The sequence below is a fragment of the Bactrocera latifrons genome, unplaced genomic scaffold (assembly GCF_001853355.1).
Source record: "Bactrocera latifrons isolate USDA-ARS-PBARC rearing strain unplaced genomic scaffold, ASM185335v1 scaffold_787, whole genome shotgun sequence".
Taxonomy (NCBI): domain Eukaryota; kingdom Metazoa; phylum Arthropoda; class Insecta; order Diptera; family Tephritidae; genus Bactrocera; species Bactrocera latifrons.
Window position 1 is genome coordinate 8,617 of NW_017537475.1, and position 16,304 is coordinate 24,920.

At 35.9% G+C, this 16,304-nt stretch overlaps 1 long non-coding RNA gene across 3 annotated transcripts in view; it reads right to left on the reverse strand.

The window, feature by feature from the left end:
• Positions 1-5,892: 5,892 nt before the first annotated feature.
• Positions 5,893-16,304, reverse strand: part of LOC108976587 — a 60,105-nt gene continuing 49,693 nt past the window's right edge. For all 3 annotated transcript variants that reach the window (XR_001993966.1, XR_001993967.1, XR_001993965.1), the window contains one exon: positions 5,893-7,599. This is a non-coding gene — a long non-coding RNA (uncharacterized LOC108976587). The remainder of the gene's footprint in view (positions 7,600-16,304) is intronic.

Here is a 16,304-nt window from a genome sequence, read left to right on the forward strand (position 1 = left end):
AACAGGTGCTACTTCGGACTGAGTAGGCAATTGAGAAGCAAAGTCCTCTCTCGACAAACAAAAACCAAACTCTATAAGTTACTCATAATTCCCGTCCTGCTATATGGTGCAGAGGCTTGGACGATGAGAAAAGTTCTACGAAAGATTTATGGTCCTTTTCGCGTTGGCCACGGCGAATATCGCATTCGATGGAACGATGAGCTGTACAACAGGCAGCAAAAATATGCAGTATTCTCTCGATTACGTTGATATTGTATATAAAACAGATGAGCCTGATGACCTAGAAATACAGCATAGTATTGAGATAGTAACGGCAACGTCTGAAATGATTACTTCTCAACAAGAACTAGCTAATCATTTAATTCCACTGCAGACATCTTTGATGGCGCCGATTGATATAATGCAACCAATGTGAAAGACGAACTACAGATTTCACGAAACCTTAACGAAATTACCCGCAAAACGAAAGACAACACTGAAAGCAGAAGAATTGGCCTGGCACTTCTTGTTTCCTTACGGAAAACACGGGTTCAGAGAACAAAGGCCTGTAAATATTACAGCGTTAGACTACTTTCAGTTTAGAATTTTGGGAAGTGACACAAAATTTTAACGTAACGACTCTATCTATGCCTATATTTTATGCCTTATTTTTCTTTGAACATTATAGAATCAAAAGCACTATATCTGCATGCGGCAAAAAAATTGATCATCAAGAAAGAGCAATAGAAGATGTCCATATTTATGTAAAAAAAATTAAGAGGTTCGGCAGTTTATTGGAGATCAGCTCTGAATGAACTATTAGCTCAAATCAGATGTTTAGGACCTGCAATATATAGTACTTTGTAATATTTAGCTCAAATGATCTCAACTGGCTAGACCAACGAAAGGCTTTGTTAATAGCCCCAAAGACGTATCGAGAAGTATTTCATGTTAAGAGTAAATGCTCTAATGAAATTTATAAAAAATAATTATTACGTGTTTGGCAGAAAAATGGCGTATTGAATTCCAGAATCGGGGCAGTCCTCATCGTCATATGGTGATTTGGTTCGAAAATTATCCCGAGTTTGACTCAGAGGAAGGGAAGCTCGTAATTGTTGCTGTAGAATCACTCCAGAAGAAGAAGACCCACAGCTTCATGAATTAGTTTAAAAATGTCAAATTCATCGGCATACAAAAACTTGTTCAAAAAATAATAATTCTATAAAATGCCGATTCAACTTTCCACGCCAAGAATGTGACACAATTCGTGTCTCATTCTTCAGATGATTACCTCTGTTAGTAGAATTTGTTTGCTTAAGCGTAGAAAGGAAGATGCTAGGGTAAATAATTACCACCTAGAGTTGCTAAGACTGTGGGCAAGCAATAAGGATATAATGCGGATCAAACGAAACGATAGCGCAATATATAGCAAAGTACCTATCGAAAGCAGAACCTGCAGGTATAGACTCTGGAATTGCGCAGGCAATACAGCAAATTCAACGTGAAGAAACTAATATTTCACGCAAACTGTTCAGCATATGTATGAAGATTCTTCATGAGCGACAAGTATCAGCTGCAGAATGCGCATATAGACTTTGTTATATTCCATTACGGGACAGTTCCCGAAGTTGCATTTTTCTGAACACAACAAAAGGCAGAACAACGTTACTGAGTATTGCTATTCGTCAGAATTCGTGCACACAACTGGTTATTATAGTAATACCTTTGAAAGGTATCAGAAATATCCGGTACAATCTCCCGATTACGATTTTGCAACCATGAGCCTTACAAAGTTTGCAATGTTGTTTGAACCATTCTATCCGAAAAAAGTAAGCGAAACTGAGGAAAGTGTTGATCACGAGGCGTATGAAAAATATCGAAACACACGTCGGCCACTTATTACGCTATTAGATAAGAGCAAAATGGTTGTGAGAAAGGTTCCCGCAGTTTTTAGGGTACCATATTTTATAGCAACATCWGATCCCGACAACTTTTTCTACAGCTTAGTTCTTAAACATATGCCTTATCGTTTGGAAACTGAATTACKTGAAGGTTTCGATAATGCAAAAGAGGCGTTTTTACATCGAGAGAATCGTTTGAAGGAAATGAGTAAGTATATGCGCCAATTTCGAGAACGTGACCAACAGCTTGAAAATGCATTCAATYAGATACATGCATTTGAAATTTTAGAACAGTCAGAGATTACAAATCCTGAAGTTATAGAAGAAGAATTACCGGACACAGAAATGAGCAATGATCAATTTCAAAGAGCACAGCATGCTATGAATATTGATCAAAAACAATTGTTTACTGTCATTACAGAGAGTATAAAAATCAACTTAATGCTGATATTAAAAGAGAGAAAATTTTCGTCACAGGTGGAGCAGGCGCTGGAAAAACTTTTATCTTTAATGTATTGAAAAACCAAGTTAACCGATGCTATGGAAAATTGGTCGTGAAAGTTGGTTGGTCGGAGGTTCTACACAACTACCAGTATAAAAAAGATGGCTCATAATTAAATGCCACTTCTTACGGGAAATTATTTAAAAGGGATGCGTCGGTTATGCCAATACGTTGAGTTTCTGTTCATAGATGAAATTTCTATGGTGCTTTATGAAATGCTTTCCATGATCGAATCTCGTTTACGCCAACTAAAGAGACAGGACTCTTGTTTTGGAGGTATAAATGTCTTACTCTTTGGTGATTTAATGCAGTTACCACCTGTCCGAGGACAACAAGTATTTCAACAGCCAGAACATATGAAACCCTTTACACATCTGTGGCAACAATTCCGCCTGGTTGAATCAGCAAAACATGCGTCAACAAGAAGATACGACGTTTATAAATATGCTTAATGCTTTAAGAATTGGAAAGTTGACGTCGAAGCATCTTGAAGTTCTTCTTGGAAAAATGTCAACAAATCCACTGAAGAATTCTGGATTGAGAAAGCTTTAAGGATTTACCCTACTAACGACCAMGTTGTTATACATAATGAAAAAGTTCTGAAGAGCTTTCAAGATAAAGGGACTGTTATTTATATGATTAAAGCACAAGACCAACTCATTGGCGCTACACGAAATTTAGGTAATAAAAACTTAAATACTGTAATACCGAATGATATCAATAAAACAGGAGGTCTTCCTAATGTATTAAAAATATTCGTTGGACCAAAGGTGATGTTAAGGTCGAATATTGACGTGTCAAAAGGTTTAGTGAATGGTAATATGGGGTTTGTTACAGAAATTATCTGGCCAAATTTTCGCAGGGACCAAGTGTATGCAAAGGCAGCCCGTCAGTACGTATTTATTTCGGCTCAGATGGTGAACACGTTTAATCCAATATCGATACAATTTCCAGAAACATACAGCTATGGAATCGCTGAGAGACGAATGTTGCCAATAATACTGAATTAGGCGTAGACCGTTCATAAGATGCAAGGTAGTACAGTAGATCATGCAGTTTATCTTGGCTCTCGACTATTTGCTGCTGGACAAGCTTATGTTTCACTTAATCGTTATAGATATTTGGACGGTATTCGAATTGAAGAACATACTGTTCATAGTTCACAGGTGAAACCCCATGTAAAAGTGAAGCTTTAGAAGAAATGATTCGAATAAGAAGTAATAATTCGTCAATAGAACTTAGTCGCAAATAATCTAACAATTAGTCAATGAAAGGTTACGAGTAGATATTAAATGCTGCCTAATTATCGACTTACTTAACCAATACTATATGTCATAGTTCATATTTTAACAAATTTGCGGTTTCTCATATCAAACAAAAAAATTAAAAATAAATATAGTTTAAAAAAACTAAAAAAGACGCTTTTAAACTATATCAAACTAAGAACTGAAAAATAATTCTTTGTATAAACTAACAATAATAATGAAGGAAAAATTCCTTTAGTATTGTGAGAAAAGCGTGGGGTACTTTGTGACATATTTTTCATATATCGAGTATTCCACACTATTTTTACAATAATGCAGGAATTTTTCCGTCATTATTATTGTTAGTTTATACAAAGAATTATTTTCCACTTTTTAGTTTGAAATGCTTTAAAAGCGTGTTTTTTAGTTTTTTTTTTTTAACTATATTTATTCTTCTCCTTTTTTTTACAGGCGTAGACACGGCGGTTACAGCCGAGTTAACAACAGCGCGCCAGTCATTTCTTTTTTTCCTGATTTCTTCTCTTCTTCCTTCACCTGATCTTTCCAACGGAGTAGAGGTCTTCCTCTTACTCTGCTTAGCCGGTCGCGTACTGCGTAGAATACTTTCAAAGCTGGAGTGTTTTCGTCGTCCGCTGTCTTTTAATTCGCTGAACTACGTCAATGTCGTTGTATATCTCATATAGCTCATCGTTCCACGCAAATGCGACGTTCCCCGTGTCTAACGCGCAAAGGACCATAAATCTTTCCCAGAACCTTTCGGTCGAAAACTCGTAATGCCAACTCATCAGATATTGTCATCGTCCATGTCTACGCACCATATAGCAGAACGGGAATAATGAGTGGCTTATAGTTTTTCCGTGGGGAGAGGACTTACTCTCATTTGCTTATTCAGTCCAAAGAAGCAACTGTTGACTAGAGTTATTCTGCATCGGATTTCGAGGTTGACGTTGTTGTTGTTCTTAATGCTGGTTCCAAGATAGAGGAAATTATCTACTTCTAGGTTATGATTGTCAACAGTGACGTGGAGGCCTAGTCGCGAGAACGACGACTGTTTGCTTGATAGCAGTGAATACTTTGCTTTATTATCTATTCTGGAGAAAGCTGAACTAACTGCGCGGTGTCTCCAGTTTTGTGGATTGAGCAGAGCATACTTATATTCCAATCATTGGGCATGATTTCGTCCGACCATATTCTACAAAGAAGCTGATGCATGCTCCTTATCAGTTCTTTGCCACCGTATTTGAATAGCTCGGTCGGCAATTCATCGGGTCCTGCCGCTTTGTTGTTCTTCATACTGGTAATTGCTATTCGAACTTCTTCCTGGTCGGGCAATGAAGCATCTGATCCATCGTCATCGATTGGGGAATCGGGTTTCGATACCTCCTGGTGTTATGCTTTCACTGCCATTCAGCAGGCTGGAGAAGTTTTCCCTTTATAATTGTAGTATGATCTGGGCATCAACCTCGGGTTTTCTACAAGAGTATGCTCCGGTCGTGAAACCCTCTGTTAGTCGCCGCATATTTTCGTAGAATTTTCGAGCATTACCCTTGTCGGTTGGTTTGTCTACCTCCACCTTGATATACTATTTCTCAGGACCTACTGGGATAATTCCAACCACATTCGATTAATTTGATACTTTTGTATTATTCAGTTGTAAACTATAGAAACTTTTCCGAGGCTGTCGTTTAGGTTTCATTGGGGATGTTTATTACGTGGCGAGTCCCAATCCCAACGCACAACCCTGGGAAGGGATGGTTCACTTGCTAATTTTTTTTTTTTTAATTTAAAAGGCTGTTTTCACTGTTACTCAGAGGATACTTTGTCTACGACCGGAAGTCATGAGCTGTTTGAGCCATGTGTAAAAGAATCTGGCTACTCATATAACACTATCCTCCTAAGCTCGTGCAAAATGTCACTAATTTGTTCGAATTTAAATGATCCATCGGCAACGTCGTTTAGAAAATCTGAATAACCACAAGAAACTCTTTTTGGATTGAGAAAGCTCGTCTAATGATTTTTCTTGGTTAGCAATGAAATTAAAGTATGCATATTTTTTCTCTGCATTTTCTGTTAATGCGTTTTTATTTGTTGACATTACGGATTATTATAAAAAAATTTCAACAAACTTACGATAAACTTTGACGAATATTTTCAGAATTTTGGTTTAAAATTGTTTTCCCTCCTAGCATTATTTAAATATAAATTATGTTGTATGAAATTATGACTCTTTATTCCTAAATCATTGCAACATTGATTTGGAAAAAGAATTTCAATAATAATTTAGAGATATCTTCTATAACAATTTAGTTCTGGATCCCACAGCCGAAAAATCATAATCTGTTCGCGGACAAGCTCCCGGCGTTGAGAAAGCGGGTTGGAGGACAAAAAATTCGATATCTGCGGAATGGCAGGAATGAACAAAATTTTATTTTCATATTATTAAAGGTAAACGTAAAGGTAAAAGGTAAAGGTAAAATCGGTGATATAGGAATATTTTCGGTATCTACTTGACGTTGCACAGGATTACAAAAGGATGAAAAATATTTGTTTTAAGCATTAGACAATTTATAATGTTGGTCTTCACGCGTTGTTGACGGTGAAAGATATTTGAAGAATGGAATCTTTGTAGGCACTCACGAAATTTTGGATGGTGATATTTTCCCAAAGTTACTTAGCAATGAGGATAAAAAGGCCTAGAAAAGTTCTATGGTTTCCTTGGATAAAGTTGCCAATTATGACGAGCTGATAACTGACATCATAACGGATTTCACCATAATAGGATCTAGGATCTGTCTAGATAYATATATTCGGAAGAACGACTAGAACGCTTCCATCATGATATAATGGCATTTGAGAGACATTACTATGGCCAGTATAAGGAAAATATTAAGGGAGACTACATTTGAGAGTTAAAAAAAAGAAACTCTACTAATCTACGGACAATGAAAGGAAAAGGAAGTGTTTATTTTTAATAATTTGGAATTTATACCATATCATCGGTATATTTTTATAAAAGCAAACTCAAAACTGTGTTTTATTATTTTCTTATTTACAGGTAATAAATGTGTATTTCAGCAGACTTGGGAATATCGATAATTCTAAAAACATTATTATCAATAAATAAAATCATGGTGATGAATTAACGAATATGCTATCTGGTGTGCTATCGGTAACTCCTGTCTAAATTACTCAATTCTAATATTTGTAATAAGAAAGACTAAACCCTCTAAATCTGGCTTTTAAAATAATGACAAAAATTTTAATAACAATTCTTTTTGAGTAAGTTTGAACCTCTGATTTAGAAGAATAGGGTTTATACAACATATAGTATAAATTAGTTCAGTACAGTTTAATTACAAATTTAAATGAGAATTAATAAACTTATTATTTATTAATGACAATGTAAACAAGTAAGCTAGGCTTACATATATAATATATATATATATAGATAACTCATATGCTGACAGGTAATATCGACCAATCGGTGGCACGCCGATCGCCCAATTTTTACCACGGTCCCTATAAAGCCTTGTCATACCACCCCGGCGCGCAAATTTTTACGTCTCTGATGCATTTAGTTATTGATTTATCGCGCTTTTAGTAGATTTGACCAGTACTGTTATATGGGGAGTGATATGGATTTTCATCCAACAACAACATGAACAGTTTTGCTGCCAATTTTTGAGGTACTTGTTTATAGGGAACATGCTAGCCAGCCAACTGTCTGCTTTAATTCTCGAAATTCTCATTTTTATAGATTTGATTATAATAGTCAATGTCCATGTCAATGCCATTCCAATTGCTTTTGGCTTGAAGAAGAAACAAAATATTTGCAGTGGAGTTGAGATTTTAAGTTAGAGACAATTTTTGTTACAGATGATTTTGCTATTCTGTAAGTGACAGTCACAAAATCTATTGCATTTCTTTATTCAGTGATGATGATGTTTTTACACTGGAATGAAAATAAATACGTCGATAACAAATATAAAATTTTCTATAACAGCAATAATCATAATTAACAATAAAAATAAAAATATATGTTGACTTTCTTTAATAAATTTTCGAAATTTATGTTAAAATAATTTATTTATAAGGTTTTCGTGTTTGAGTTGCTTAAAAAATATGAAAAAAAACGATAATCGATTAATATCTATGATTATCTCTATTCAGTATATTCAAAATGGCAAAGAGGATTGTTTTTAGTTTTGTGACCTGCTAACTATCAGGTCTCAAATTTGAGGCAATATTTTGAGACTAACGCTAGAGACTGTTTAGTGAAGAATAACTAGTCACAAAGTGAGACTTTACCTCAAAATGTCTCTAATAGTGACTAGAGACTGTTTACACAATCACGTTATATAGCTCTAATATTGCAATTGGCAATGAAGTACATTCGTAAACGGGTTCCGAGAAAAACGAAAAAGAAATAAGACCAACATAACACAGTCCTGACAGTTACTGGCGGCCTTATGATCGGGACCTTTTCTGAGAGTTAATCTACAGAACTACGCTTTGAATATCAGAAGTAAATCGTTTTATTACTTTTGGCAAAAAGTCTTCACATATAAAACCATTTGTACCTTTCGTATCGTGCTCGTACTTAGGTAAGTTAGGAATAAACGATTTCTTAGAAAGGATAGTGCCATCAAAATTTTTTATCATTTACGATGATCGGCCAATATAACAAATTTTTTGTTGTACATCTAATTCGTAAAATCGAAAAATTCTTTAAATCGATTGATATTATATTTTTTATTGTCTGCTACAATTTTCTAAGTCATGTAAGTGGGGAAAAATAAAAAATGAACATCAAAGGTAAAAAATGTTTCCAAAATCATCGTGATATCTTCCATTTAAAACCCGAAGAGAGTAAAAAAGATACGTCCACAAAAATTTCATCAAAATCAGTTATTTTAGCTATAGCAAAAACACTATGCGGAGAATTTATCTGCTACATACGTGCTCTCATAGATCAAGGATCGCAAATAACATCAATATCCGAAGAATCTATCTGTCTTGATTAAAGTTGCTGAGGAATAAATCAAAAACCAAACCTTATGTTTTAAGTGGTGCCCTAGTAGGTGTTTTAATATTCAAAATTCAAGTGGAACTTAAGCCCATACACTGAAAAAGTAAATGAGTATTTTTACCAACTTTTACCTGCTCACAAGCTAATCATAATTTTAACAACAACGTTAATATATGAGATAATTGTGTTCATTGGTATAGTTGAAAACGACATAAGAAAACAACTGAGTTCTTGAAAAACGATTTAGCTCGATTTTGCGATTAAGACCCAGCATTAATTATTGGATAATATTTTACCGAATAGATCACGTCTAATACGTACTGACGAAAATATAGCAGCCATAGCTGAGAGTGTACACGAAAGCCGTCTAGAGTCGAGTCGGCGCAACTCGGACTGATGCATGGAACGATTACGTCGACAACTTAATTTGGAAGCGTACAAACATTTGAAAAATATAATCTCCAAATAATCGATGGTAAAGAATATCCTTACAAATGATACCAAATATTCCCCGTTAAATTTGAAGTTATATATTTATATATCTTTATATATATATATATATATATCATAATACACATCTAGATGTGTATAAGAGACAGATCATATACATATATGTATATATCATATTCATGTATCCGTCAACCGGAAATTTGAAAAATTTCTGTTAAATATGCAAGTAAAAGTTAATCGGTAGTGTTAAGTACTTTATAGCTATTTAGTATTGACCCGAGTATTAACCCGATTTTGTCGATTTTCGACACGACATAATTATCGGCAAAAGACTCTCTCACACTGTCAGTAACATTCACGAACTAACCTATATTTTTGTTAAAAAGTGAGCTGTAAGCACATAGGTCCACATATTCGGTATCTGGAGGCTTGAACAGTTCTGCTCGGATTATGATCAATTTAAGGTTTGACAGTATAGCATAAAGGCAGTATTTCAAATGTGCTATTTTATAGAACTTACAACTGTAGTCATATATTGGAGCGCAAGTTCGGTGTGGGATTCATTGTGCGTAAGACACCCCGTCGCCGAGTATTGGCATTCTCCCAGATGGATGAACGTCCCGTTCCCACGACAGTCGGGTCTACGAAAACCGTAACGGACCCGGATTTTTATCCGGCCAAGGACTGTCAACTCGGCAGAATTTTGCCGTTACAACAACAACAACAACATGGATGAACGTCTACCCACCTTCTACTAGTCGCCACATCTTTTCGCAGAATTTTCGAGCATTACCCATTAGTTTTAGTCCTTGTCCCGCACTTCTTGGATAGCAGTGATGTCATCCTTTATTTTCACGAGATGATTAACCAGCTGGGCAACGGTACCTTCTCAATTAAGGAAGGTGCGCAACCCTTGGGACCTAGTTACTAACGCAAATAATAAGACAGTCATTTAACTGTCAAAGCGCCTTGGTATTGTAGATGTGCTGATAAAGAGAGTGATCTAAGCGTAGACTCGGCTAACGCAGAAATATCCAAACTTTCTGCAGCCATAATGCAAGATTGCTACAACATTGTAACAAAGAAGTAACCAAGTTAACATACATATAGAGATAACCACCAAGACGACTTAATCGCCTCAAGCACAGCGATGTTTCAAATTAGCCAATACTCTCAGAATAGTTTTGTAATTTAGTAATAACTATACGTTTAAATCATATTCAAGTTGCTTGTTCGTATTTTTGTCCGAACTAGTTCCAAAGTAATAAGTTTTTTTCAATTATAACAGCCACGAAAAAAAATATTAATTGCTTAAATGGGGTAAATTAACAACTATTACGAACAAATAACAGGTAAACCGGTATGAAGAAAGCGTTACCCCCATCGTCGAGTTTCTACCTGGCTCCTGTTAAGGGTTCTCATACTATCCGGGTGTGAAATACCTTTATATGGGGAATGAACAGGGTTATTTTCCGCTTTCATCCACTTTGGTGTATTGGTAGTGTTGCTAAAAGAATTTGTAATGATCGAATTAGGTTTTTGTGGCTTAAGTTGTTTAGGAGATATTTATATTATATTAATTAGAGACCGGACAAGCACACTTTTTTTTAAATTTTTAGCACGAAGGTGCCGCCTGTTACTGCGAGCTTGAAGAGAGTACTTTAGAATGGAAAATTTAAATTTTCATCTTCCATTTGCAACTTTCGAAGCAACCCTAGTACTCAGTATTCGCTTAATGGCGTTTTGTGAGGGCGCATTGGTCCGGTTAAGTCCATCAGCAATACCAGGTGGTTAGTTTCGATACCGAGAAACATGTGTACTTTCATTAAGATATCTAAATTTTTACTCAAATTACAGCTTGCACAGAGGAACAGACAGACAGGCACCGTTGAACTTGTCTTATTATATATAAATGTGGGTGAAAGAATAACGTTTTGTAATTAAGAAGAAGTGAAAAGAATAATATTATTGTATTGCACGTTGTAACTGAAAGTGAAAGAATAACGTTTTGTAATTCAGAAGATGTTGCTGTTTTAACAAAAATCGGATTATGTCTTTTAAATAAAAGTAAACTAATAAATATTTTCAAATCTAAAGAGACATACATATGTGTTTGGATAGTGTATCAGAAGTGGAAAGTGCGGGTTTTTCCTTTTAAGGGAAAACCAAAATTATAATTGTGTTAAAACTTGTGGCAAAAAGTGCGTAAAAGACAAACAATTGTGCGGGCACGTGGCGCAAAGTACAGTCCTTAGAAGTTCCGAAACTTCTGAAAAACTGTACAGCCACGCATTGGATCGGATAATTAGTTTTTGACTTATTCGACAAATAGCAAAGAGAGCTCGGGCACTTCAAAGCGCTAGTGTGAAACTTTAAACGCGTTTTTCTCAAAACTATCTTCTTTGAACTGGTGACAACTGTAACTCGAAAACCGCTCAGTAGATTTTAATGAAATTTATACAGCTTTTAGAATATATAATAAACTCGGGCATGATCAAAGGATTTTTTGTTTTTGAAAAATTTCGATTTTTAAGGCCAAAAATTTAGAAAAAAAAATTCTTGCCGCCATTTCGGTCATTTTTGAAAGAAAAATAAATCCTTCGATCAGGCCTGAGTTTATCTATTTATAAAACTAATTTTGTCCGGTTGATTTTAGATGAATCTTCAAGGACTTATAGTTGTCACCTCAAGTACCTTTTTTATAACAGCGGATTGTGTCTTTTAAATAAAAGTAAACTAATAAATATTTTCAAATCTAAAGAGACATACATATGTATTTGGATAGTGTGGATTGAAGAGGGTGACGGACCCCACAAATTGGTATCAGAAGTGGAAAGTGCGGGTTTTTCCTTTTAAGGGAAAACCAAAATGATAATTGTGTTAAAACTTGTGGCAAAAAGTACGTAAAAGCAAACAATTGTGCGGGCACGTGGGGCAAAGTACAGTCCTTAGAAGTTCCGAAACTTCTGAAAAACTGTACAGCCGCGCATTGGACAGTTAGACCCGTTATTTAAGTACTGCTATAAAGTAACGCAGACGCCGAAAACTCGTTTTATAAAATCTGCTCGTGGCACGAAGAGCGCAAAGCAGTGGTGACAGAGAATTTCATTTGGAGTACTCTGAGTGCGACTCAGAAGTATTAATCAGTGATGGCTGCAAAATCTGCGCGATGCAGAGCATACAGCAGGGGTGGCTGCATATGTGAAGGCCACAAGTGCGTACATTGGCGACCAAATAGATCCGGACAACGTGGTAGCTACTAGGGACATCTTTGGAAGCAAAGAGAGCTCGGGCACTTCAAAGCGCTAGTGTGAAACTTTAAATGCGTTTTTCTCAAAACTATCTTCTTCGAACTGGTGACAACTGTAATTCGAAAACCGCTCAGTAGATTTTAAAGAAATTTATACAGCTTTTAGAATATATAATAAACTCGGGCATGATCAAAGGATTTTTTGTTTTTGAAAAATTTCGATTTTTAAGGCCAAAAGTTTAGAAAAATATTCTTGCCGACATTTCGGTCATTTTTGAAAGAAAAATAAATCCTTCGATCAGGCCTGAGTTTATCTATTTATTTTTGTCCGGTTGATTTTAGATGAATCTTCAAGGACTTATAGTTGTCACCGCAAGTACCTTTTTTATAACAGGGTCAACACAAACAACTATAACTTTGGAAATTATTATTATTTTTTTTTTTTGAAATTTCGTGACTTCAAGTCAACACATTCTATAATAATGTCATATTACTACTTTTGTAAAATAACACCATTAACTAGCAAAAAAAAAAAACAAACATGAAAATTGTAATTTTTTCGTGCCTTTGACTACCCCTAACTCCTTAACTTAAAAATAATGAGGGATAAGGAAGTTTACATCGTTTGTAAATCATAGTGGTCAATACGAGTTTCATTTTGTTCCATTTGGGAGACCAAACTCTCGAGCGGTTTTCTCGAGGTTTATTTTGCAATTTTCAGAGAGTACATGCAAGATGGTATATGCGTGGCTTACATGGACGAACTGATCATTCCTTCTTAGGATGAATAGGAAGGAATCCAAAAGTTACGGCGTGTTCTAGGGCGAGCAGCCGATTAGGCCGTTATAACCTAAAGTTCTGGCAGTAAAAAAGATTCATCTGCCACATGATCGTAAATCTGTGCAGCGTTATTTAGGGTTAACGTCATATTTTACGCATTCCATTGAAGGATATGCAAGGTTAGCTAAACCTCTTTCAGACATACTACGTCAAGGTACAAAGTTTACCATAAACGACGAACACGTAGCCGCTTTTCAGCAATTAAAACCAGCTCTCATAAGTACACCAGTTCTTCGGCTTTATAACCTCAAAGCGACAACAGAGGTACATAGCGATGCTTCCATGCATAGGTATGGGGGTGTTTTGCTCCAAAAAGTAAACGATCAATTGTATCACCCTATACAATATATGAGCCGGAAAACCAAACCGGCTGAAGAGAAATACCACGCCTATGAGTTTGAAGTATTGGCGATAATGGAAGCCCTGAAAAAGTGGCGAGGATATGTCTTGGGTATTAAGTTCAAAATTATCACAGACTGCAATGCGTTCACTATGACCATGCAGAAAAAAGATATTCCTTTACGCGTCGCGCGGTGGGCACTTTTATTACAAAATTACAATTACGAAATAAAACATAGATCGGGCAGCAAAATGCGTCATGTAGATGCGCTCAGCAGGGTGTCATGTCTGCACCATCGACTTCAGCAAGCACAGCAAGTGGACGATTAAGTCCGAGCAGTTGTTAAGGTATTGGAACATGAGTATGAAAACTTTTACGTGAAGCAGGGTGTGCTCTATAAAGATACCATCAAGGAACTTATAGTAGTACCAACTTTGATGGAAAACGAAGATATTAGAATAGTTCATGAACAAGGACATTTCTCAGTCAAAAGAAGATTAGATTCAGTTAAAAAAAACATTTGATATGCCAAGTCTGGCGACAAAAGCCGAAAGGTTATGAAGAGAGCATCTAATGCATAATATCCGAAAGTAAAACCGGTTGGAAGGAAGGCTTTTTGTAACCAATTCATAACGAAGATAGACCTCTTGGGACCTACCACATAAATCACGTCGGCCCCATGGAAACCACAAGTAAGTCCTATAATTATATTTTTGTAGTAGTCGACACATTTTCAAAGTTTGTGTGGCAGTACCCCACGTGAAATACAGGTACCGATAGCGTAGTGGCAAACATCAAAAAACAGTCAGCCCTGTTCGGTAACCCCAAACGAATATAATTCGCTCAAGCAGGGGAACGGCGTTTACGTCAAATATGGGTAAGGATTACTGTGTAAGCGAGGGAATACAACATTTACTAATCGCCCCAGGTGTTTTGAGGGGAAATGGCCAGGTAAAACGCGAGCATAAGATAGTAATTCCGATGCTAGCAAAGATGTACAAACAATACACCGCCAAGAAGTACAAGGTTTTCACCCTTTCACGGGTGTTGAAATGCGCGTTAATGTTGTAACAGCACTAGCCGAGATAACTATTGAAGATTTAGATAAAGAAAGAGATTCACAACGAAAGGAAGCGCAATAAGAAATATATTAAAAAAAACAGGAAAGAAAGCGTACCCAATATGGTACGGCTTTAAAATTTAGACCCAAGTTTTTCGGTCCGTACAAGGTAAAACAGACTTTAGGACACGACTGATACGAAGTAGAAAAGGTAAGGGATCACGAGGGATCCGGCCACACGACAACTGTAGCTGAAAATATGAAAAGATCGCAACCTTCATTCGAGGGCGAATACAGGGTCAGGAAGGCCGAATGTGGAATGGTATCTCTGGCAGAAAGGGAAAAGTGACAACAGAGAAATGACAGACCGTAGGTTGCTCCGATGGCGATGAGCTAAAAGAGTTAAAGTTAGAAGCAGGGACAATGGGATGGCCAACTTATTCCAGTGTGAGAGCGTATCAAAATAAGCGTTTTTTATAACATTTTCCATTATCGCCAGATCAAACAAAATAAGAATTTTTGGGCATTTTAAATTAAAACACCCAAAATTTATTACGATTGCAAATTATTATATATTGCACTTTTAAWATATGGCGAAACTACTTAAATCCTTTTTTATGATTTTATGGTATATTAAAACAACTGACTTTCGACCATTCAACACTTAAGAAGGTGAATTAAGCCGGTTAGTTCTCAATTAGTTAATGTTATTAATCATTTGTAATTGAGAATTAATTATATAATATTATGCATCAAATTACAAAACGGTTCATGAAACGTATTTTAATTTCGCATTTTCTTTAATTTTCAATGTTTTAAATTTTTATTAGCGATCCTAAACGGCGGCAAGAAATTCCTCCGTTCACATATATTTGTGGTATGACTTCAATCTAGCCGTTCCAGTCATTCCAATTGAAAAATGTCAAAACCTACCCAACCCGCTCAACTGTCAAAGTTCGGTAGGTGAACGGTTCTCACATTTCCAGTGGCAGGAGAGTTGGGGATCTCTTTATCTCTGATTAGAAATCAGCCACTGAATGAAACGGACGCGCACGGCGAATAGAGTAAAAAGTTAAGAAATACATTATAATGTTTTATAATTAAGAAAAAGTGAAAAAATAAGATTATTGTACGTTTTAACTGAAAGTGAAAGAATAACGTTTTGTAATTCAGAAGAAGTTGATATTGTAACTAAAAGCAGAATGGAATTTTTTTAATAAAAGTAAACTAATAAATATTTTCAAATCAAAAGGGGCATATATATGTATTTAGATAGTGTGGATTGAAGAGGGTGACGGGCCCCACATAAATAACCCTATATCTAACTCGATTAGTTTTAGGTGATACAAACAACCGTTAAATGAATCAAAATATACTATGTGGCAACATATTGCAAAAGCATAACAATAATTGCTTATTGTTTAAATGAGTTAAGCATCCACCCCCTCTACCCGGGAAAACTGGCGCACCCTAATACAACAGCGCAATTCATCACAACTAATGACACCACTCAACACAACTCACCTTACATCTACATTATTCAACCCACTCAACAAAAACGATGGGAAAAAGGGAAAGCCGTCGTCATCACTGGCATATATACTTAAATTGAATCGCCGTCTGATCGCCGTTGATCTGGTCATCGATTTTATATTCATATGATTTTATACATATTTTATATATATACG